This window comes from Stenella coeruleoalba (genome assembly GCF_951394435.1).
Source record: "Stenella coeruleoalba genome assembly, chromosome: 17".
Taxonomy (NCBI): domain Eukaryota; kingdom Metazoa; phylum Chordata; class Mammalia; order Artiodactyla; family Delphinidae; genus Stenella; species Stenella coeruleoalba.
The window spans coordinates 18,071,269-18,094,063 of record NC_137163.1 but is presented as its reverse complement, the minus strand read 5'-3'; the positions used below and the strand labels follow the sequence as shown (position 1 = coordinate 18,094,063).

Genomic DNA, 22,795 nt, shown 5'->3' with positions numbered 1-22,795 from the left:
GGGTTGGCAGATGCTCGAGGACAAAGCATGCTTGTGTGCTTACTTACCTCTGGGTTCCTGCCTTTTATTAATTTTTGCTTTCTAAGGATTAAAAAAAAATTTCTTACTGGTTTAACAATGTATTTTAAGAGCTTTTATATAAATATGTTGTATAGTTTTGTGGTGTTTTTTAATGGAAATTTGTTAAGAATATGTAGGCTGTCTCACCTCTATCGGCCTTGGAGGTTTAAGGTGATTTTTAAAACACTCAATACATTTAAAATTAACTAAAATTATGATATAGATAACTATTTATACACATGGAAAGATGGTGATGTGATGGTCAGTAAGAAGAAAAAGTTACAAATTGTAAAAGGTATGAGCTCGTCATAAAATATTCACAGAGATCCCTATATACAGAGGAAATAGTTTTAAACCTAGTGGCTATTAACAGTGGCTGTTTCTAGGAGGTTGAATATTGGGTGATTCTTTTTTCTTTTATTTTTCCTTTTGTAATTTTTCATAATGAACATGAATTATTTAGATAAAAGTATTTTTTAAAACTATTTTTAAAATTATATAAATCTGAATGGAAATATTTCAAAACTAAGTAGGAATGGTGTTAAGTTTTTCAAAGCCCTTTGAATATCTTTAATAATTTATCAGCTTTGATTTAAAGCCTCTCTCTTTCTCTCTCCCTCTCTCTTTCTCTACACACACACACACACACACACACACACACACACACACACACACTTTTTGTCCTATGGGCAAAATCACTAGGGTATAGGCTTCTATCTTCTGTAGAGCTATTTGGTCTCTAGGAATGAAAGACTTTCCCCCAAATGAGGCTGTTGGTAGAAAGGGAGCTGACAAGGGTAGTTCTCCTTCAGTGGAATCTTCCAAAAGTTTGGTGGAGTTTGAGGAGGTGAAATGACTTAGATAATGTCTTCCCTGGAAGCATAAAATAGAGGAGCTAATTCCCCAAACGCTTTCCAGCGGATGAGTCTATCATTTTGTATGAATGTTTCCTGGCTGGAATGATTTACCATTTTTTTCCCCTACTACCTCATTTAACTAACTCCAGATGAAGAATCTTACAGCTTTCAACTCTTTTAGAATCTGTCTTGTTAATGGGTCTTTCTAGAATTGACTAGAAAAGTGTATAGAGAGAAATTTAGTATGGAAATCAGTAGACCATGAGCTCCAGGGACACTGTAACAGACCCTTTTCTGGGCAAGTGTGCAAGAAAGTGCCATTCCAACAAGACCAACTGTACATAAAAGCAGCGGCTGTCATACATGACAAAGTTTGGGAAAACAAAAAGAATACACTTGAAACTCCAGGAAAAGTCCACTTGCATGCATCATAAAATTAGGAAAAAAGGGGAAACTGTGGAAGGTCAGCCAAGTCAACTGTTTTCTTTCAGATAGCCCCGCAGACCTGGGGATGACCAACAGTCATTTTAATTGTGAAGTTCAAATGTATAAAATATATTCATAAAATTTAAAGGGGGGCTTCCCTGGTGGCGCAGTGGTTAAGAATCCGCCTGCCAATGCAGGGGACGCGGTTCAAGCCCTGGTCCGGGAAGATCCCACATGCCGTGGAGCAACTAAGCCCGTGCGCCACAAGTACTGAGCCTGCGCTCTAGAGCCCACGAGCCACAAGTACTGAGCCTGCGTGCTACAACTACTGAAGCCCGTGCGCCTAGAGCCCATGCTCCGCAACAAGAGAAGCCAACGCAATGAGAAGCCCACACACAGCAACAAAGAGTAGCCCCCGCTCAGCGCAACTAGAGAAAGCCCGCGCGCCCAGCCACAAAGACCTAACGCAGCCAAAAATAAATAAATAAATTTATATTAAAAAAATTTTTTAAGGGAACTCCTTTCTGAAAAATATTTCGAGTTAACAGAATTTCAGAGCCTCACCAACAGAATTTTTACTTCCTCTCTATGTGGTTGAGTTTAAGTACTAAATAAAATTACTGAAAGCTCTTACAATGTTACAAATGAATATACATTGTATACCAGGAGTAAATCTACTTCTTTCAAAGATCAGATGGATAGTTTATTTTGATCATTGATTTGAAATCTCTTCGATGAAAATGCATTTTTGTCCTGTGTTGTAAGAAAAGGTTTTGAAATCGTGTTCAAGTCTATCATCACAGGTTGTCATAAATTACTTCATTATCACAAGTGCTGATAGATCAGACTTGGCAAGTTCACTGCACAGGAGGTTTGGAATAAGCTGAACGTTTGTCAGGATGTCTCCCCAGTTTAAGACAGGGTCCCTGTGCAGATACCTCCTCGAAGCAAGGAATATATCTAACCTTTATGTTTCTGGACCCTCCTCTGGGTTTCTAAATGGAAGTGTTTCATGGTGTTTGAGGAGATCAAGCGAATTAACTATGCAGCAAGTCAAACCCCATCCTGAAGAGGTGATGCTTCCTGGGAATCTGCCATGAACTACAAGAAACCTTTTTCTTATTTGATTTCTTCATGCTTCCATTTGTTTCTCTAAATGGGTGATACTGTGCGTTCTTTCTATAACCAGAGTTGTGTGGTGAAGATCATGCATGATAGTTTATTTTAGGAAGCTTTGAGAGCAAAGTGGCTATCCCATAAACATTCTTCTTCTCCCCCTCAAAAACAAGATTTTCACACAGTATTGTGAAGCAATTATACTCCAGTAAAGATCTATTAAAACAACAACAACAACAAGATTTTCGGATGAGGGAAGCAAATGAGAAAGACAGAACTGGATGTCTGAATGATTCTTCTGGAAGTGAAATCTGACTAGATCCCTCTTGTGTTTTGAGCTCCCCTTCTCAAGCAGAGTAAAATCCAAAGTCTTTGCCTGAAGGCTTCACCATATCTGGACCCAGAGACCTCTCTGATCTCATCCCTCACTGTGCCTGTCTTGCTCATTTCTCTTATGCCTCACAGGCCTCCTTGCGGTTCCTCCGTCCTCAGAGACTTTGCATTTGTGGTTCTCCCTGCCCTTCTTCCAGTGAATTCCACGACTGGCTCTCTGCCCTCATTCAGTCTCTGCTCCAATGTCGTCTCTGGGGACTCATCCCTGACCTCCCCACCTAAAACAGCAGTTCGTCCTCTTCCACCTCCTCGTCTTATTCTTCTTTCTATCACTTGCCAATGATGTTTTCTGTCTCTCTCTCTCCATGAGTAAGTTCCAAGTAGTTCCTGCTTGAATAAGTATTTGCTGACTGAATGAATATGGGCTGCTGACTAAACGGATGGCTCCGGGGATTCTGTCACCTTAATCACACAGCCAGCATGTGCTACACATATGGATTTAGGTGGATGACTTAAAACTGATGATAGCCACATGGGAAGAATTGAGGAGGCATAACGGATGAATTGTATTCAATTCAATGTAGCAAACATTTATCCAGCCCCTATTATGAGCAAGGCCATATGCGGGGGGTTGGTATTGGCACATCTGCTTCTCTGAAGAAGTCTTATAATCGATTTTTACAAAGAAGAGCCAAAGCAGAAAGGCTTCCTCAGACAGTTGGGACCCCCCCTACTTCTGATTCTTTTTTTTTTTTTAATTTGGTTGCCTGGGGTCTAAGTTGCGGCAGGTAGACTCCTTAGTTGCGGCATGCATGTGGGATCTAGTTCCCTGACCAGGGATCGAACTCAGACCCCCTGCCTTGGGAGCATGGAGTCTTAACCACTGTGCCACCAGGGAAGTCCCACCCCCTTCCGATTCTTGTTGAAATAAATTTAAATTGACAAGCCTTTGTCACATCCCTACTACAATCAAGGCTCTAGGCTGCTGATTAATCCCATTGATGGGCTTCGTAAGGGTGTTGATCCTTCACCTTCAAATAATGGCAAATCTGATACTCAGAAAAAATAATTCAGAAGAGCAATACAGCATAAGATTATAGACTTTGGAGAGCTGTGTTAACCCGAGTACTTCTAGACGTGCAAATGTTAAAGCTATTAAAGTTCTACCAGAATCGTGCACCAACACTGCTCATTGATGTGCACTTTTGATTGAGACAAGAAAAAAATAAATATATTACAAATTAGCCAAAAAATCATATCTTTTCCTCATTATTTTCTGAACATTTAGGACTCACTTTTGTTTAAATACTTATATAGTTAATTTCTGGTATATTTTATCTATATCATTTTATATGAGTAAATTTTAAATGCACACATATATATTAGGACTTTGTTATACAAAGGATGGAATAGAAAGAGTGGAGGGTACAAAGTAGTATCTGGCACAGTTAACATCAGCTAATGGTGAGAACCTACTGGGTGCCTGATACTCTTCTAAGGGCTTAATGGGCTAATTAGATTAGATGAATTAATTCATTTAATAGTCACAACATGCCCATGAGGTAGGTACCCTTACCATTCCCATTTTACAAATTAGGAAACAGGAAAAAAGAGGTTCATTAACTTGTCCAAGGTTAGTAATCGTGCCAGAACTCTGTGTCAGAATCCATGCTCTTAACCACTATTATATTGCCTCCCAGGAAGCTTGCATTCTACCCTGGGCAGGTAGGAAAGAAATGTATCAAATATTAACCAGGGGCTTCCCTGGTGGCGCAGTGGTTGAGAGTCCGCCTGCCGATGCAGGGGACACGGGTTCGTGCCCCGGTCCGGGAAGATCCCACTATGCCGCGGAGCGGCTGGGCCCGTGAGCCATGGCCGCTGAGCCTGCGCATCCGGAGCCTGTGCTCCGCAATGGGAGAGGCCACAACAGTGAGAGGCCCGCGTACCGCAAAAAAAATTAAAGAAAAATAAAAAATATTAACCAGAGTTGAGAGCAATAAAAGAGCCTTCTCAAAGTAACCTGTGCTTTTTTTTTTTTTTTTTTTTGCAGAAGTAGACAGTAATTACTGTAAGAGCTCAAAGGAGGGAAAGGCAATTCCGCCTGCGATGGACTTCACCAAAAATCAAGAATGGCTTCTTCATCACAAAAACAATACTGGAGGTAAGAAATTAGGGAGCAATACCTTTAAATTTTTGAAGGAAAATAATTTCTAAGCTAGAATTCTATGCACAGCCAAACTAGTAATGAAATTTGAGCATAAAGACATACAAGGTCTCAAAAATGTATCGATTTCCCGCCCCCCATGCCCTTGTCTTAGGATACCACTAGAGGATGTCCTTCCTCAGAATGAGGGAATATTTATCATCATCTCATTATCTATATGAGATGATGGATGTTCACTAAACTTATTGTGGTAATCACTTCATGACATATGTAAGTCAAATCATTATGCTGTATGCCTTAAACTTATACAGTGCTGTATGTCAATTATATCTCAGTAAAACTGAAGGAAAAAATTAAAACAACAAAAAAGAGGGAGTATAATTCAATCTAGGAAGATGTGCAAAATTGAGAACACGGTATCCAGTAGAGGAGAGAACCCCCAGAATAATGACTGTGGTGTAGATAATTCATAATTCAGCTGTAAAGGGCAGCCGAAGCGGCAAGACTCAGGAGACAAGCTGTTTGGAGCCGTCAGTACCGTGCCTGCTGCTGTGGAACCATCTTTTAACCAGAGAAAACTCCTGGAGAAAGTATCAACCCAAACAAGGGAATATACTGAGAAAGAGGAAGGTATGATATCCAGGAAATAGGGAAGCCAATCTTGGAGAAAGACAGAAGGAATTCCAAGTTTGGTAGAAAACAAAGGCCAGGATGACAACTGAGCAGCAGGTCTAAAGGAAAACCTGCCTGGAGAAGAGGGATGTTTAAAAATATTTTTACCTGATATCAGTGACTTTGGGACATTGCACGGAGACGTTATTGGAAGTAGTTGGAAAGATTAGCAATAAGCAAAAATCAAATAAAGCAAAGGAAAAAGCAAGACAATTATTAACTTTAGAGAAAACCTAAAAGTAGAAGGAAAAATGATCATAATACATTATGATGCTTTTATGTGAATATTTGCAAAGCATAGGAATGGAAACACTGAATATGGAGGTAAACATCATATGGGGAAGATAAAAGAGGAGAAAACGGATGGCAGCCTGAAAGAGCTACATCCTCTTCTACCGTAACAGGAAATATAGAAATGATGTTTAAAATTGATTATTAAACACATAGCAGTACATACATTATATCGAGAAATATGGAGATTTGAAAATGTCAAAGAAAAACTGCTAAAAGAGTCAAAGGTGATTACTTCTGGTGAGCAGAAGTAATATTTTTTTAACAAGTTTTTAGTATTATTTAAATTTTAAAATTACATATATAAATTATTTTAGTAAAATGGTATAAAAAAATTAAGTGTCCATGTGGGCTTTCACAGAAGTTTGGTATCCAAACGACTCTCAGTAAAGATTCTTCTTCTTCTGTGGTATTATTATTATTGGAAAGAGTCTGGACTTATTGTCAGATGCTGTTGAATCTCATAATATCTGCCACTGATGCTTTCTGGGGATTTAATGCATGGGATCTCAGTTTCTTCATTTGTAAAGTGAAGGGGTTACCATATATGTATATATGTATAAAATCTCTTAGGCCTGCTCCAGCCCTATTATGTTATGAACAGGACCTGTTATGCACCATGCATACACTGACAGGTTGCAGTCACACATGCGAAACTTGGCTGTTTTTTTTGTTTTGTTTTTGGTTTTTTTTTTGGTACGCGGGCCTCTCACTGTTGTGGCCTCTCCCGTTGCGGAGCACAGGCTCTGGACGCGCAGGCTCAGCGGCCATGGCTCACGGGCCTAGCCGCTCCGCAGCATGTGGGATCTTCCCGGACCGGGGCACGAACCCGTGTCTCCTGCATCGGCAGGCAGACTCTCAACCACTGCGCCACTAGGGAAGCCCTTGGCTGCTTTTAAAGTCCTGACTTTGATCTACGCTGTGGAGCCGAGAAGATGAGGAATGTCTTAATCACTGGTTCAAGAACATGAAAGGTGATTGTGAGACAAAGAGGGGATTCCAGCACCAGGAAGGACATTTTAAGACAATATGATTTCAACCTCTGGAATGAGTCTTACCTTGCAGAGCTGATATATTTAAAATGGGATGATGTACTTGAATGCTCTTTGTAAAGTGAAAATCCTATACAAGCATAAGCTGTATCTCTAGTATTGTTTGGAAAGGGGTCAGTGCACTCTAGTGGGGAAAGCTCTGGCCTGGGAGTTAAAACATTTGAATTCTAGTGTTGACTTTGCCATTAATCCCCCAGGTAAGTTTGACAAACTCTCTCATGTCTTTTATCGCAGCTTCAGGTTTGGTAAAATGAAGATGGACTTGGAGTTCTTCAGTTAGCAGAAAAAGAAATCAGATTTGGCAAAAATAGGGTAGCTCACAGAGCTGAGACAAAAGCTTCAGGAAGGCCAGGAGCCAGATACCGTGGAGCTCTGGGCAGGGCTGATATTCAAACGATAAAACAACAAGATGGCGCAGGCAAATCGGAACGGATACCAGTAGCCACACAGAGACCTAGCAGCACTCAGCTCATACACGGTGTCTCAATCCATGCTGTGACAAAATTCCACAGTCTGGGTAGCTTATAAAGGACAGAAATATATTTCTCACAGTTCTGGAGGCTGCAAGTCCAAGCTCAGGTTGCCAGCATGGCGGAGGGCAGGCTCCCTTCCAGGTCCCGGACTTGCCATTGTAGTGAGAAAGGGCGAGGCATCTCTCTAGGCAAGAATGCTAATCCCATTCATGATAAGCGTTCCACCCTCAAGAGTTGCAATCAACTCCCAAGGCCCCGCCTCCTAAAACTATCACCTTTGAGAGTCAGGATTTCAACATGTGACTTTTAGGGAGACACAAACATTTAGACCATAGCACAGGGGTTACCTCTTGAGCTGCTGTATCAGAGGGAAAGCAGGCGTAGTGATCCCAGGAAGGGGATGCTGGGGAGGACATCCAGGGTGGTGGAGAGGCAGCTGTTTACCAACTGGCAGGGAGGTATTTCAATATTTTAACAGCCGGTACAGCTGTATTGGTGTGCTTCTGCAGGATGTCTAGATTTAAGGAGCTATTTATTGTTACTGCAGGCCTCACTGCTAGGATGAATCGAGATAAAAATTTAGCACTTTGTTCCTCCTCTTGTGTCCCACTGCGTTACAGTCACATTTGAGGGAGAGAGTGTGTGGTTGGCCTAGTTGCGAGCTCCTGCCCACACTCGGCTAGAGGAGAACAGAGCACTCGGAGCTGACAGCCCAGCCACAGCTGCATCAATGGAGTGGAGGCACTTTCCTAACATAAGTCAGGTCTTTGTTACTCTAAGGCGAGAATAACCTGTTTGAGAATAAAGTATTTGACAGCTAGTACGGCAGGGACATCAATCAGTGAGAAGGTACATCAGCCCTTGACTAGGGGGCAGGATCCTGAAGTTTCTCTGATTTGTTGGGAGTTAGCCTTTCATTACCAGCTGTGCTGTTGCAAGATGAGGGCCAATACTAGGAGTCTCGGGGGTCAGCATGGAAGAGGGGGTGGGCACGTGGAGCCAGGAGCCTGGGCCGTGGTTATTGCTTATAGGTTATTGCTCATATTATCAGTATGAACCTTCTGTAACCAAAAGAAGGGGGAATGGATAGGCTGAGGAAAAATCATAGCTGGCCATTACAGAGGGTTTGGAGTAGAACTGCAGAGAGTTAATGGTTTGCTGCTGAGTGTATAAGGAAATGTGTGGTGGTATTTTTGGTTTTCACAATGGCTAGGAGATGGGGAGGGTGCTACTGGAATTTGGTGATGGAATCAGGAATAATAAATGTTCTACAATGTCTGGGACAGTTATGCCGACCTATCCAAAATGTCAAAGCACCTCTGTTGAGACACATTGCAAGAGTTATCCGTAAGGGGCTACTGAAGAGAGGAGAGCCGTATGCCTTGGGCAGAAGGGAGATAAAGTCCTAATTTGGGTGATATAGTTGCTATTTATTATTTCGTATGGATTAGGTCCATAAACACATCTGTCATTTAATCTGCATGACTATCCCCTGAGATATAATTAATTACTCCCTTCTTACACACAAGGAGTTAGGCTCGGAGAGGCAAAATAACTTCACCAGAGTGAGACAAGCAAGGGGCAGAGTCCCTTCAATTCAAGTTTGAGTTCAAAATCTTCCTGCAGGGTTTTAGGGGACAAGGAGGAGAGTGGCAACAGGGTGTGTATGGAGTCCTTCGAGAGAAAGAAAATCACATTCATGACACAAACTCAGGATGAAATCCTAGGAGGAGTTGTTGAGTCCTGGAATAAATTACTGTGGGAAGCTGGAATTTTTGGATATCTTTGAAAAGACCCCCTCTATTTAAAAATCCTTTCGGAGGTTTTTTGGTTTTTTTAATTTTTTTGATTGAGAGAGGAGACCATTAGAGGGGTCTTCTGGGCTTGTTTCAGTTCTCAGTATTCTTCTAAACTCCGAGGGCTGACCTTAAGATAAATGTTGAATAAACACTCCCTTGAAAGGCCTGGAAATTCACACACAACTGCAACTAAGTGAAAAACTAATTAAAACCAGCCATTCTGATTCAACATTAACTGAAATTTATCTACCTATGTTGAAAGTGAAATAAATGCAAGAAGTCAAAAGTTTAAAAGATGAAAGAAGGATGACTTAGAACTTTTTAAAATAACATTTTATATCATAACAAAATCAATATACATTATCGTATAAGATTTCTATGGAATAAATATTCTGCTATTTGCTGTGTATGGATTTTTGCACGTATTTAAAATCATCAGGGAATTCCTCATTTCCAATTATCTATAATTCCATCACAAGCACTTTTTCTCAGCCTTTGCCTCAAACTTTATGCTAACACGCCACTACCTCCCCCAAGGGAATTACACGTAAAGCTAAGCTTACACTAGCCATCTATATCTTGTTAAAAATGAAGAACACAAGAGTAGATTTTATTAGTGAAAAAGGGGGGACAGAGTATGAAGGTAGTAGGCACTCGTTTGGGGGTGGGCAGAGGAAAGGAGATCTAACTAAAGTGTAGTTTTCTCCAGCTATAAGTACTGAATTTCAGGAATTCTGGTCCCTCCATATTAATCTAGGATGGATGGATAGCTTTCCAGTTCCCGCCCTATCTCGAACTCCCAGTCGCAGACACCAGGTGGCGCTCGCATGCTCGCAGCTCAGCGAATGGAACCCTCGGATTTAGACCCTGTCTGCTAAAAAGTCGCGCTGGCTGCCTGACCCGGGAGAATCACGTTCAGTGAAGCGCAGAAGCAAAACGGCGCCTAGCTCGGGCCCTGTCCCGTGGCAGACCTGAGGCGCGTTCGGAAAGCGACCGACAGACGCAGGGCGGCGGTGGGAGCTGCAGAGGGCCTTTTGCACTCCAATTGCAGGACAAGCGGGGAAGTTCAGAGCGTGGACAAGGGGATGCGAATACCAGCAAATTCGGGGAAAGCAGAGGACGTGGCTTGGGAAGGTTAGAATATCCGAAGGACCCCCTTGAAAGGGGGTGGATGGGTCACAGCCCCTCTTTCTGTATTCTGGGCTGAGCAGGGTGGTAGCAGGTTCGGGGACCTTTTAAGAGCACCGCCTGCCCTTTCTCTCTTCGCCATCACCAGCCTTTAACGGTGGTGAAATACCCTCTGCAGTTTTCCAAGGCGAGAGGGTATTTTCTCACAAAAGTGGCTCCTTTTTTTTTTTTTTTTTTGCGGTATGCGGGCCTCTCACTGTTGTGGCCTCTCCCGTTGCGGAGCACAGGCTCCGGACGCGCAGGCCCAGCGGCCATGGCTCACGGACCCAGCCACTCAGCGGCATGTGGGATCTTCCCGGACTGGGGCACGAACCCGTGTCCCCTGCATCGGCAGGCGGACTCTCAACCACTGCGCCACCAGGGAAGCCCAAAAGTGGCTTCTTGATAAACACTTAGTTTTTATACCTCCCAGCTCCCAACATTTGTGCGCACACAACAAGCTGGATTGTAAAGACGCCGCGGGAGCGGGTGGGAGGCTGTTCGTGAGGTTAAAAAATGAGTAACGATGATGACTTTCCAAGGGGGCCCAGGGGATGACCGCGCAGGGCCGAGTCCCTGGAGACCTGGCGCGGGGCTCTGGCGCGCCTCGTGGGCTTCACAGCTCAAGCAGAGCCTCTCGGAGGGTGACCTGCATGTATCAGAACCACCAGGGTGTTTGATAAATGCAGAGTCCCTGGCCTCAGCCCAGACCTGTTGAAACAGGATCTCTACGAGAGAGCATATGCAGTTTAAGAAGTCCTACCACCGTACACAGCCGACATTCGTCCTTTTAAACACCAAAAATGTCTATTTCAACATTCGCAGGTGATTCTCCTGCACATTAAAGTTTGAGCATATCTGCTTTGGCATTTTATAGCCCTCGTTCAGAAGAAGGAAGGAAGAAAGGGTACCCCTTGTTTTTTTGTCTTTTTTTGGTGGTATCTTAGTTCCCCGACCAGGGCTCGAACCCGCGCCCCCTGAAGTGGAAGCGCGGAGTCTTAACCACTGGACCGCCAGGGAAGTCCCAAGACAGGCTACCCCTTTATAGCGGGTACTGGCCGCCCGAGCGCGGGGTCCCTGACGAGGCTGGCCTTTGGGAATGGGGAAGCGGGCACACAGCACCTGCGTCCTCGAGAGCTCCAGACCTCGCAAAAAAGCCAGCCACACGCTAGCCTCGGTGCGAGTGGAGGGGCAAAAGCCGCTCTTTCCCGGCACCGTTCAGCCGGCTGCGGCCCGCACCTGGGGCGGCCGCCAGGTCTGGGCTGGCGCGCCTGCGGCGCTGGGCGGGCTCCTCAGAGCATCTCTTGTGGGGCCGGGCTGGAGGAGAAGAGGAGGAGGGAAGCGGGGGTGCGTTAGGGGCTTAGGCCTGCCTCCCACCTCCCCCCGCAGCCACCTTCCGCTCTATAATTGGCTGCCAGCGGGCCTTCCTTTCCTCTTATCTGATCCCGGGCGCCTAGCAGGAGGGAAGCCCTGGAGAGGAGGAGGCAGCTCTGAGCGGCCGGGAGTGGGGGCAGAAGCGGGTAGAGGAGAGGGAGAGAGGCTAATTGAAAGGGGCACGCGGCGGGAAGCGCACGAGACCCGTGCGCCGCCAAGAACCAATTCGCGGCGGAACTTGGATCTTCCCTAGGCACGGAGAGGCCCCCTACCTGGGCTGGAATCTTCTCCTGAACAGGTTAGTTCCAGTCTTTCTCTGCTCTTCTTTCGGGTCGGCTTTGCAAAGTCTATTCTTGAGGAAGGGAAAGTGGGAAGGACTAGCCACCTGCAGACGCCGTGCAATTCCATGGACCTTCTCTTCACGCGCGCCTCGGATGGCCCGGGGACGTTTGAGGTGCGATGGGAAGGTGCACCGGGTGCCTCTTCGCAGGGGGTCACTGGGCAGGGAGATTGGTGGCACTGCGTGATGCAAATGCAGACAGTGAAGATGCCCTGGGTTGCTCTCAGGAGCTTTCCCCCTTGTACTTGGGCGCTGTGAGTGCTCGGCGGGAAAGAGCGGGTGTCTCCACTTCGAGACAGTGGAGACTCCAGAATTTCCAAGTAGAAGGGGCTTCGTAGAAGCGAGTAGAAGTAGAAGCGACCATTCCGTTGAGAAAGGGGCTTAGGGATTGTTTTGGAGAGCTGTATATGAACAGAAAGCACGCTGTTTTTATTTAGATTGTATTAAGGGTCGCTTGGGAAAACAGTCGATGGAGATCATGGGGTACGCAACTCACCTAGATCCCCGTGGGTGACCCGCGCTGGGGACCAGGTGCTCGCAAAAAGAGGAGCAAGCAAACGGAGTGCCTCGATGCAGGATGTTGGCAGTAGTGATAGCTCTTCCACGTAGTGATAGCTCGTCCACGCCAGGAAACCCGGATGCTTCGCGCGTTTTACTTTGGTGTCTGGACCCAGGAAGTTGCAGCTTTCAGACGCACCACCACGCTGTGGTGCTGGAGGGTCTTCTCTGCCCTGGCTTTTCCCACCCCCTTTCCCCCACCCGCCCCTTTTATCCCTCTGAACTGCTGGCGGCTTCAAGCGCTCTAGTACGCAGCGCCTAGGCGGAGGTGCATCTGGCCGAGCTTGGCTTTAGCGTGCACAGCGCACAGTCAAGACAGGGTTAGGGCCCGGCCAAGAGGAGCCGGCGTTGTGCCACTGGAGTGGCCTTAGTCCTAAGCAAGGGTCTGAACGCTGCCTGCAAGTCCAGGACACGGGCACTCTGATTCAGGAGCTGGGTTCTTGGGTCCTCTGTGGGAGGCTCCGCCCTGTGGCACGCGAAGCTCTGGATTGACCCGGGGTCGAAGCTCTGGATTGACCCGGGGTCGCGCATTGTGCTTAGGCTTTCGGCATGACCTTAGGGCAACTGTGCAAATGGAGCTTGCGTGCAGCTCTCAAAGCGGCCTATATCTGCCCCTCCCCCCCCGAAAACTACTTCTGGAGCTAAAGCTGAGAGCCTCATTTCCCTCCTGGAAATTTTGGAGAGTCAGCTGCTTGCAGCAGTAGAAGGGGGTGGAATGGGGGCAGAAACATGCGGATAAGACATTGGTGGCTCTATGGGGAGCAGAAATGAGAAAGAGTTTTCCTGAAACTCCCCTCTTAAAGGCTCTGGGGCTCCTCAGCTACAGAGAGTCAAGGGGGGGCCCTTCCTGGTTGCAGCATGTGATAAAGAGGCCCTGCTCGCATCCAGGAAACCGGCTTAAGCTGGATGCAGTGGGGAGAGCTGGTGGTGTGTTTCTGACAAGGTGGTCCAGTTCTGCCCACAGAGAACTCACTGGTAAATGTAAAATGAGTGAATGAAGTAACGCATGGATAGCATTTGGATTTTGAGTTGTTTCAAAAGAGCAACTTGGATGGATTTCCTTTGAACCTGGTCCCAAGGGTGTGGTTACTGTAAGATAGACTTCAGGATAGGATTTTTTTTGAAGAAACAGCTTTATTGAGATACAATTGCACACGTGTGCAATTCGGTGGTTTTTTAGTATATTCACGGAGTTGTGCAATCATCACCACAATCAATTTTAGAAGATTTTTATCACTCCAAAAAAAAAATATTCTGTACCTATTAGCGGAAACTCCCCATTTCTTCCCAACCTCGCCCCCCAACACCCTTGGCAACCACTCATCTACTTTCTGCTGACATTTCATGTAAATGGAAGCATACAATATATGTGTGGTCCTTTGTGACTGGTTTCTTTCACCTAGCAAAATGTTTTCAAGGTTTATCCATTATGTACAGTATACTCTCACTAAGCACTGGGCATCGCCTCCTTCTGCCTGGGGAGCCCTGAGCCAGGACAGACCTGAACCTCCACTACATCCCTGACCTCCTGGGGGTCCCTTTGAAAGGACAAGAACCACACTGGTGAGGGCTCTCAGTAATTCCCTGGGAAGGATTCCTTGGAACCCATCAGGATTCCTGGAGCAGTTTTGGGCAGGTCCCAGGCTTTGGGATTGATGGGAGGAGTCCTTTGGCATTTTTCCTGCTGCTAATGGTCCAGCTGTGGATTTCAGAGAACGCTGGGCCGTCCGTGAAAGTCTTGGCTTTTGGAATCAGCCAGGGCTGGCCTTAAAGAAAGGGCTGAGCAAATTCGTATGATTTGAGGGGCACTGGAACAAGCCCCAGCCCAGCAAAAAAGGGCTCATTGGGGTACACTCCCTTTGACCCTTAAATACTTCCTGGTGTCAGCTAGTAAAACACAAAGATCTTTTGCCTGTCTTAAGCTGAGAGTCTTTGCAATTATGTGACTCTAGAGCCACATTTGCTGTCATTTTAATCCAAACTCAGCCAAACGACTGCTGTTTTCCAGGCCAGTCGAGTGTAACCCAAGGTTCCTTTAAAGGACCAGGACCTTCCTGAATTGCTGCAGGCTGAGGTGGTGGTGTTTGAGCACCACTGAGCTAACAGATTACCTGGGATTATGACAATTTGTAGAGAACAGATGATAAATGACCTAGGGGAACAGCGGGATGGGTAGGGTGGGGGAGAGGAGAAGAGGAAAGTTTAAGGGAAAGGGAGAAAAACAAACTTCCTCTTTGACAGATTTGCCCCCTGATAGTGCTGGATGGCAAGAAAACAGTCTCCTCTTGTTTCTCCTCCTCTTTGGTAACTAACTAACTAAAAAGTGGCAGGGCCCCAGTTACTCTTCTATATAGAACAAGCCTTGTGAAGACCAAGCCTTATCCTGTTCTAGTTGGGAGATGGGTGTGTGTAGTCGAGGAAGTGCTGGCGTGTGTTTCGAGTCCCTGTTGGGTACCTGCCCTTTTCTTTTTCAGAAACACGTTTAAGCCCCCCAGTTACTTGTGGAAGTAAATATTCTCCTTCTTTTAGATGTAAGATCACTGAGCTTCGGGGATATAAACTACCTCGCCTGGAGTTGCAAAGCCAGCAAGTACCAGATACATGATTAAGAAAAGTCTGTATGAGATTTGAACCCAGACCCCATTGCTCCATCAGCTTCTTTGGTGGGGAAGGGTGAAGTGACCCTTCACTTCAAGGGTGTGTGACTGTAAATGGATGACATCAACTGAGGCCATACAAGTCTGGGAGCTGAAACAGGCTGGAAGGCAGAGAGGTGTGGGTGAAATGTACACTTGCTTGTTCTGTGCCCCTGCCCAAGTTCCTTAACCTCTCTGGGCTTCAGTTTTCTCTTCTAGAAAACAGGGATAACATAGCCACCCTATGTTTTAAGGCCTAAAATGATTTAGTACAGAGTCGGGAAGACAAAACTGGTTTCTCTTGTCTCCTGCTGCTTTTTCCTTCTTTCTACCTTTTTTTTTTTCTTCTTCCCACGTTTCCTCTTCTCTCTTTCTCTGGCTCCACTTTTTGAGGGGATTGTGACTAGAAAGGCACAGGAAATTCTCAGGAAATTCTGAGAACTGAGTGTCTGTTTAAGTTGGGGCTTACAGTCTAGACTCCACATTTCTTCAAGGTAATTTTTTTAAAATTTAATTTAATTTTTAATTTATACTTCAGGGTAATTTTTTAAAATCAATGCTCTCGAAGAACTTTTCTGCCAGTGGGCCTTTGTTGGAGCTCACCGGCAAGGGTCCCTAACTTTTAATTGTAGGGAACAGTGTTTAGTCTTTTTCCTACCAGAGATAACCTGGGTTGTTTATGAAAATTGATCCAGAGGGAGGCCAGGCTTGGCTGAGTTCTTCTGAGTTTCATAGGTGGTGTCTCTAACTAGAGGTACTCACGGGATCTTTTACTGGATAAAGATTTCCTCCTCCATGGCTTTCTGTCTGCTTTTGCAAAGGGGAGCACACTGAATCGATATCAAAAAATGATGTTCTACTGTAGGTTTAGAATGGAAAATAAAGATTACTACTGTAGGAAACACAGAAGGAGCATCTGGCCCATACTTGGAAGATCAGGGAAGCCTTCCCAAAGGATGAGATGTCAATGCTGAGATGTGCAGCTGCCCTTTATGCTGCTTGTAGATAGAGTTTAGTTAAAAGCAACTCTCATTTCTTTGACCAAGAAGCTATGTCAGTCCTTAAAAAAAAAATGCCGGGTAATGGAACATTCCTGAGTCAAAGAGAGTCTCCAGTTTGCCATACTTTTGGAGTGGCTCTGCCTTCTGTCATGTAGGACTTACAGCAACCTAGTTTAAGACTAAAGAGCTATATTTCTGAGGGTGATCTGCAGACATATCCCTTGCATTTGAGCCATTCACTGGGCTGCTATGATCCTACATGGGGTCTTTCTGTGAACTAGAAAAAGGTACCTCTGGGCAGACCCGTGCTATTGGGAGAAGAAGACAGTATCCTTTCCTCTGGAAAACAGTTTTGCATACAAGTTGGAGAGAGTGTCTGCTAGTTTCAAGCATTACTTGCCCTAGGCCAACTGCAAATTGTACAGTGCGTCAACTGTGAACTGTACACATCAGCCCTGGTCATTCAATCATTGATCATTAAATCAATCAGTATTTATTGATTGACTATCATGCACTTTGAACTTTTTTGATTATGGGTTAAACTGCCCATCTAGATGTATTATGTTACCCAAGACTCAGACGGTAAAGTTACGGGGGCCATGAAGCTAGCTGGAGAGTTACAATGGGATAAGAGGCCAGTGCAGTCTGTTGGAGGTTGATCACTCTTTCTAAAGATTTTTCAATTTTATTAATATTTTAAAGAAGCAAATTTTGGCCTTGTTAATTTTTACTAATATTTATTTTATGTATTTTTGGGTTCTATGCTTATCTTTATTAATCCCTTTTCCAACTTAATTAGGATTTTAATTTGCTCTTCTTTTTTTGGCTTCTTTAAGTGGAAAATTAGATCATTGATTTTTAAATTCCTTCTTTTTTTATGTAAATATTTCTCTCTAATCCTTTAGCTGCATCCCACAAATTTTCATGTGTTATCTTTTTATATTTTGAATTTGTAAAGATATTTTATTATGATTGATATCTAATTTAATTCTGTTGTTGTCAGAAAACATACTCTGCAAACTTTGAGTCTTTTGGAATTTATTGTCTCATTTTAGGATGCAGAATATGGCCGATTTTATAAGAAATTTTTTAAAAAAAGAATATTCTGCAGTTTTTGGATGTGGTGTTCAATAAATATCAATTACTAGTTGATAGAGTGGTTCACATCTTCTTATATCCTTACTGTTATTTTGTCTAGTTGTTCAGTCAGTTCCTGAGGGGATTGTTAACATCTCTAACTTTGCTTATTATTTCTTTCTTTGGTTCTATCAGTTTTTGCTTTGTGTATTTTGAAACTCTATTATTAAGCACGTACTCATTTATGATTGTTAACTTTTCTTGATTAATTGACCCTTTATTCTGAATTGTCCAGGACTTGAGGGATATTTTTTTTCTTTTTTAAAATATTTATTTATTTACTTATTTATTTAGGCTGCGCCAGGTCTTAGTTGCAGCACATGGGATTTTCATTGCCAGGTGTGGGATCTTTTAGTTGCGGCATGCGGGATCTTTTAGTTGTGACCTGCAGGCTTCCTAGTTGCGGCATGTGGGCTTCTTTGCAGGCTTCTTAGTTGCAGCATGTGGTCTCTTAGTTGCGGTATGCATGTGGGATCTAGTTTCCCAACCAGGGATTGAACCCCGGGCTCCCTGCATTGGGAGCATGGAGTCTTAGGCACTGGACCACCAGGGAAGTCCCGAGGGGCGTTTTTATGCAGAGTTGATTCCCCCTACTTGTGGCTCACTCTTTTCTTACGCACCTCTTCTCAATTTCCAGTCTCTGGCATTCCTGAACTCTTCTACCCTTTGATACTTTATGCTAATAAAATTGTGGCTTTCCACTTGATTTATAATCACAATGCCATGCACAGTGGGGAGTTCGCGCAGGGGGAAATAAAAGGCTAGTCACCAAGCTAATAGTAACACAACTAGGTCTTTATTTCTAAATTAGCGTTGTTTTCTCCTGTGTCCTGATGCTAACAGAGAAGAGTGATAACCACCGACTTCCTCTAGGGCTTGTTTTTAAGTAGACCTCATTAACTAATCATGAAAACGCTTTTGGTTATTCTGGGTGTAAGGAGGGTGGTATTTTCACTACAGAGATGAAATAAGGAATACTAAACATGTCAACACACTGGGCAAAGATGTTAGCCCTGTTTTTAGTCTCTCCATTCTTATCTGTAAATACGTGTGACCTAGATCATCAATTCACTGTAAAATTCTCCTATAAAAGTGATATCAAAATATTAATAATGTTGGGCTTCCCTGGTGGCGCAGTGTTTGAGAGTCCGCCTGCCGATGCAGGGGACACGGGTTCGTGCCCCGGTCCGGGAAGATCCCACACGCCGCGGAGCGGCGGGGCCCGTGAGCCATGGCCGCTGAGCCTGCGCATCCGGAGCCTGTGCTCCACAACGGGAGAGGCCATGGCAGTGAGAGGCCCACGTACCACCAAAAAAAAAAAAAAAAAAAAGAAAAAAAAAATATTAATAATGTCGAGTCCAGAAAGAGTTCAGACTTAAAGGTCATTTTGTCCAGTTCCCCTGCCCACAAATCCAGGAATCTCTTCTATAACCCCTCTCATGGGTAAAACTTAGCCAGCTTCTGCCTCAGAACTTCTAATAAAAGTGAAGAAGGCATTCTAGTTGTTAGAGAATTTTTATATCCAAATCCGCATCTCTGTGGCTCGGTCCATTGATTCTAGTACTATTTGCAGAAACTGCACAGAATAATCTTGTTTTATCTTCTGTGTTAAAGCCCTTCAGATATTTGAAGACATCCATTATGTGCCTCTGATTCTTATTTTTCCTAGGCTTAAATCATGCTTAATCATTCCCATTTCTTTCAAATCTTCTTTACATGGGCTTGTCAACTAAAACTGCTAAGTCTTCTTTTTAGTCAATGAATTGCTCTTAAGTCAAATCTTCCAGATCTTCAGATGGTTGATTATTTTGAACCTGTATAGAGCTGTCATCTGGAAAAATGATAAAAAATGGATAGGAACGTAATTAGAAAAGTTTAAAGTAGTTCACCCGTGCAAATAATTGTGCCTCTGTCATTATTTGGATCTTCTGTTTTTGCCTAAACCTTTATGCCAAGTTAGTCCCACAACCTTCATTAGATGGAGGAGATAAAGAGTTCTTTTTTTTTTTTTTTAATATTTATTTTGGTTGCACTGGGTCTTAGTTATGGCGCGTGGGATCTTTGTCGTGGCATGTTTAGTTGCGGCATGCAGGATCTTTTAGTTGTAGCATGCGGACTCTTGTGGCCTGCGGACTCTTAGTTGTGGCATGCGGACTCTTAGTTGTAGCATGCGGACTCAATTGTGGCATGTGGACTTAGTTGCGGCATGTGGACTTTTAGTTGTGGCATGCGGACTTCTTAGCTGTGGCATGTGGACTTCTTAGTTGCAGCATGCACGTGGGATCTAGTTCCCCGACCAGGGATCGAACCTGGGCCCCCTGCATTGCGAGTGTGGAATCTTACCCACTGGACCACCAGAGAAGTCCTGATAAAGACTTCTTGAGTCTTTTCCTCCTTTAATATCTACCCAAGTAGTAAATTCATTGATGATTATCATTCCCTTTTCCTTTGTGTCCTTTCAACCTGTTCCTAACATGTTACCAGTTAGAACTTTTTGAGAGCTTCCTGAGTTTCTAAGTACATTATTTACATTATCACAATCATCCTATAAGGCAGATGTTCACTGGCACATTTTGCTGATAAAGAAATCAAGTCATGGAGTGGTTAAACTAGTCAAGGACCCCTAGCAAATTATTGGCAGATCTGTCTTCCTAGCTCCCAGTTTTCTATTCATATCTCCAGTTCATGTTAACTCTTTGTTCTATTTCATACTTATTGCATTTAGCTTGGCAATATATTTGCTTGCAGTCAACTGTAAGTGAGTTGACTGAAGGCAGGGATCATATGGTATGAAATTTTGTATCTCCCTTAGAGTAGAGAGCTTTGGTTACATAGTAGGGCTCTCATTAGTGATTGTTGGAATGAAGATTCTGATATTACAAATCACAGTCTCTCTCAGGGCCTGGTGTGCCAGTTGGTTCAACAATTTTGTTTAAGTTTATGGTTTTTTGTGTGTCAGCACTGACTGAGTAGAACATTATCCAGGGTTTGGGTATATATGTGTGTAAGTCTGTGTGTGTATGTGTGTGTGTTTATATGAGTAGTTTACAAAAACTTTAGGATAAATATTTTAAGGGATTTTGATAAAACTGGCTTGCACAAGGGGCTTTGCTCCTTGTTAAATTTAATTGTATAAATGCAATTAAATAAGACAAACATATGAAGTAGAGGAAGGGTCAATTAGTCCTAATGGGGATAGTTTTAAGTTACTGATTACATAATCTCGTGACAGTGTTCTGAGAAAACTTGTACTAAAGATTATCAACTTTCCTCAAATTGGGTTTATACCTTCTGAACTTAGAGCTAGATAGCCACTTCTAACATGATGTTTTTAAACCAAAAAAAAAAAAAAAAAAAAATTAAGGCAGAGTTATTTGTTTTGTGCAAGGTTTTAGGCAAAGTTTCAACAAATTAGGCTTTGATATTTTGGTAAGTGTTAAAGTATCTCATGGCACTTTAATAGGAATTGGGATTTTTTCTTGCCTCTATTTTACTGTCCAAAAAAGAGACTTGGCAGAAAACCTTGGGAAAATGAAAATTCCAGTTCTCCCAATATGGTATTACTCATCCTAATTTAAAATAAACACACAAAAAAAGGAAGAATTTAAAGATAATCTAGGGCTACAGTTTTTTTTCCATATAAATAATACACAGTTTTCAAAAAAAGTTGCCAAGATTAGGGTAGCACTAATTCATCGGTGTATTTACTTATTTAAATTGTGTGAAATGCAGATTAACTTCTAATGTGGTGTGTTAAGTATTGCTTCAAAACACCTGGACACAGGAACTGCAGTGTTTTGATGAGAAAGAGAAAGACTATTGGACTGTGGCTTGTAAAAGGACTTGCTCTACTATGTTAACATAGTATCGTGTGATATCTGATAAAAGTCTCTGATCTTAAAGGGCATGCCAAAAAGACAAATTGTTTCCTTACCTCTCCCTCCCTTTGCCCTGTTCTGGATGAAACCTGTGGTTATGTTTGGGGAACAAAATCTTAGAAAGAATATTTCGTTTGAGTTGAGAGAGTGATTCTACTTCTGTGGTTTTCTTTGGGTATCACGGTCTTGATCATGATAGGGCTGACGCCTACTCCCCTCTCTTTGCAAATCCCCTGTATTCAAGCCTCTGTACACAAAAGAGCAAAAGAGTGATTTCACAGTCCTTTGGATAACCCACCTGATCTTGTTCTACTTGGCTGGGTGGGGTTAGGGTTCTCTAGATGCCTCAGGGCCTTTCCCCCTGTATTTTATCTAAATTCACTCTCCATTTGTCCCATTTCTTCTGTGCTCTGACACATAGTTGGTTAATTAATCTGTAATAAATTAATAATAAATTCATCCAGACTAAAATGCCGTATATATTACATATAAAACAGTCACTCAATGTGTTACCTATTCCATTGAATTTTAAGGGGCTTCTAGTATGTGAAAGTCTTAATTTAAGAAAATATTCTTTAGTAATTAGCATTTTGGAAGTATAGTAGGCTGGTTGGGGGAGATGCTTTTTGGATCCCTAAATACAAATGAATACATTCTTTAATTTTTTTTATAGGATCTTAACTTGATTATTTCTATGATTATCGAAGCATGTGGCTCTTCCTTTAATTGGCAATACAAAAGAATTGCACGCTAGACTGTCACTGGATATTATAAAAAGTGGTTGCCAAAAAAATTTTTTTATGAATGATTGCTTGAAGGAATATAATTAATTTATTCCTCTGGATATACTGTATCACTCTGGAATAAAACCAGAATAAGTTTAAGTGCGTGAATCATATTGAATCATATGGTTTTGAAGATTCATAGAATTCTGCTTTGCTACATTCACTGAAATAACTCTTGGGTTAAAAAGGAAATTAAAGTTTGTATGTTGCTGCCGAAGCATATTCAGAGAAAAATTATGGCCTCAAATAAAGACTATTACATTAATTAAGGATTAAATAAACAAAAAGAACAGCAAAAATTAAAAACATAAGAGCAGGACTTCCCTGGTAGTCCCGTGGGTAAGACTACACTCCCAATACAGGGGGCCCGAGTTCCATCCCTTGTTAGGGAACTAGATCCCACATGCATGACGCAACTGAGAGTCCACATGCTGCAGCTGTGAGCCTGCGTGTCACAACTAAAGGATCCCGCGTGCCACAACAAAGACCCGGCGCAGCCAAAATAAATAAATAAATAAAATAAATATTATAAAAGCAGAAAAGCAAAGATAAATACAGAACTAAATAAATTAGAAATCAAAAAATAATATTGGCAAATAAAAAAAACCTATTCTCAAAAAATTACAATCTGGACAAATATATATATATAGCTTATCTATTTTGGAGAGAAAAGAGA

The 22,795-nt window shown here is 43.1% G+C and overlaps 1 protein-coding gene across 6 annotated transcripts in view; it reads left to right on the top strand.

The window, feature by feature from the left end:
* Nucleotides 1-4,848: 4,848 nt before the first annotated feature.
* Nucleotides 4,849-22,795, top strand: part of COL14A1 (collagen type XIV alpha 1 chain) — a 249,516-nt gene continuing 231,569 nt past the window's right edge. For 5 of the 6 annotated variants that reach the window (XM_079902463.1, XM_079902460.1, XM_079902461.1 and 2 more), the window contains exon 1: nucleotides 11,886-12,082. The gene's annotated coding sequence lies outside the window, so the exon portion shown is untranslated. Of the gene's footprint in view, nucleotides 4,954-11,885; nucleotides 12,083-22,795 lie in introns of those variants that run through there. The other variant, XM_079902459.1, reaches the window with a different exon arrangement.